The 2,500-nt window shown below is 43.1% G+C and overlaps 1 protein-coding gene across 1 annotated transcript in view; it reads right to left on the bottom strand.

The window, feature by feature from the left end:
* The window catches only part of LOC143117147 (regulator of G-protein signaling 11-like), a 17,672-nt gene that overhangs the window by 8,686 nt on the left and 6,486 nt on the right, over positions 1–2,500 (bottom strand). The window lies entirely within an intron of this gene.

The raw sequence follows: 2,500 nt of genomic DNA, 5'->3' as shown, positions 1-2,500 counted from the left end.
GTGTAAGGTTTTAAGCACCATAATTTTGCCTACCTTGTTGTAGCCCATCTGAAATAACTCCAAGCTTTGCTATGTTCCCTCCATCCTTTCGTTATTTTCAAAAAACGTTTTATATCCATGATGGCCTTGAAGTCTTGAGTTAGTGAATTAGCTTAAATCAGCTTTTCATGTGCTGTTAACCAGCAACAGATAGTACAAGAAAGCAGCAAGTATGGTTACAATTTCTGTACAATTTCTGTAGTTGCTGCATCCATTCATTGTTATTCTCTATCCTGCTCAAATAAATGTTGTGCGTGAATTAAGTTGATGATAACGTGTTTACAAACTCTGCTTTACAGAAAATATTGTAAATAGTCTACTGTCACGCAGTTAATGGGATACTGTGCAGAGTTGAAAGTTAGGTCAACTTAAACGAAGCCCTTGCTTGGCCGCCTGTGCTGCGCAACGCACACTTAGCTCCTCTCATCTATACAATGTAGTTCCCATTTCTGTAAACCATACATAAATTTAAAGAAAAATATTACCACTCGAGGGAAATCAGTGTGGTGTCCATGTGAAAAAATAGGCATAAATCTAGCGTACACATTTTCACAAATCACTGATGTGTTGATGACATAAATTAGGAAATGTTAGAGGACTTAAGGAGACGTGATGTTGAACTGCATGCCGATGCCATTTAACCCAAATGACCCAGCGGCAGCACGGGAGAGAAGAGATTAACTGACGGAAGATATGCATTGTCTATAGAGAGGTAATGTTAGATTACATTGTACACTGCAAATATATCACCATGCATTCATAACCTCGTGATTCAGTGAGAATGATCCCAAAACATCGGAAAGTATGTCTTTGTGACAATTCTGTATTACATTTTGTCAAGATGAAAAATCAATAGCTAACTGTTCCCAACTGAACAGTGATTATAGCGCTGTGAACGCTCCTGGCTGCACCTGGCAAATACGCCACCATAATAGCAATCAGCTATGGAACAAGCGTGCCTGTTGTTAAAGGGAATGTGAGATGACGCTCTGATTGGTTTATTGCACGTTACGCCCAAACCACACCCATGATTAATGTAGCTACTTCAGACCACCCCATTTTAGATTTGCGTCGGGCGCAACAGTCAATATCCCGCCGGTAAAATAGCATCAGCGCCCAAGATCCGCCCACAAAGTCACTTGCGTTTTGCGCGAAGACACTTCCGTTTCAGACCATTAAAATAGGGCCCACACAGTCTCTCTCTCTCTCTCTCTCTCTCTCTCTCTCTCACACACACACACACACAGACACACACACTTTTCCTAACTCTTATGGAATCCTCTTAAGCCTGGATATGGACCCATTAGACTGAAAGCCTTGACCACATGACTACAGTACACACACACACACACACACACACATGACTACAGCACACACACACACACACACACACATGACTACAGCACACACACACACACACACACACAGACATGCAGATAGATACAGAGAGAGAGAGAAAGTCTCCCACCACCAAATCTCTCCTGACACTGAAAGAGACAGGTGATTGTCCATCATAAATACTTTTTTTGTATTTTTTTATTCATAAAAAACAAAAGAGAGAGAGAGAGTGGTGTGTGTGTGGTGCATGTGTGTGTGTGGTGAATGTGTGTATGTGTGTGCGTGTGTGTGTGTGTGCGTGTGTGTGTGTGTGTGTGTGTGTGTGTGTGTTTGTTCCACTCTAGTTAGTCTTTTCTTGCTCTCTGCTTTTATGAAATGAAAGGCTTTCCTGCTTTAGTCCTGTTTTTCAGTGTGTGTGTGTGTGTGTGTGTGTGTGTCGGTGTGTGTGTATGTGTGTGAGTGTGTGTGTGTGTGTGTGTCTGTGTGTGTCGGTGTGTGTGTATGTGTGTGTGTGTGTGTGTGTGTGTCAGTGTGTGTGTGTGTGTGTGTGTGTGTGTGTCTGTGTGTTTCGGTGTGTGTGTATGTGTGTGTGTATGTGTGTGTGTGTGTGAGTGTGTGTCGGTGTGTGTGTCTGTGTGTGTGTGTGTCGGTGTCGGTGTGTGTGTGTGTGTGTGTGTCGGTGTGTCTGTGTCGGTGTGTGTGTATGTGTGTGTGTGCCTCTGTATGTGCGTGTCTGTGTGAAAGGCTGTCCTGACATCAGCTAACTCCCACCGGCGCATAATTGTGACATAATAGTCGCACTGCGGCGCATAATTGTGACATAATAGTCGCCTTGGTTGTTCACACTGCGGCCGCATTGAAAAAAATCAAACCAGAAATGGGTCTGATCCAGGACCACATATGGAAGTGTTCTAAACCTGTGTCTGATCCAGGACCACATATGGAAGTGTTCTAAACCTGGGTCTGATCCAGGACCACATATGGAAGTGTTCTAAACCTGGGTCTGATCCAGGACCACATATGGCATTTTAGATATAGTGGTCTATATCTAAAAAAAAAATCAGATCTGGGCAAGATTTGAGTTTTCACACTACTTCTGAAGAAGTCTGACCTGGTCACTTGA

This window comes from Alosa pseudoharengus, unplaced genomic scaffold, assembly GCF_046254945.1.
Source record: "Alosa pseudoharengus isolate Yale_2024_CS ecotype anadromous, Long Island Sound unplaced genomic scaffold, YU_APseudo_1.1 YU_APseudo_1.1_scf_1, whole genome shotgun sequence".
In the NCBI taxonomy this organism is placed as follows: domain Eukaryota; kingdom Metazoa; phylum Chordata; class Actinopteri; order Clupeiformes; family Clupeidae; genus Alosa; species Alosa pseudoharengus.
This window is presented reverse-complemented; position numbering and strand designations above follow the sequence as displayed.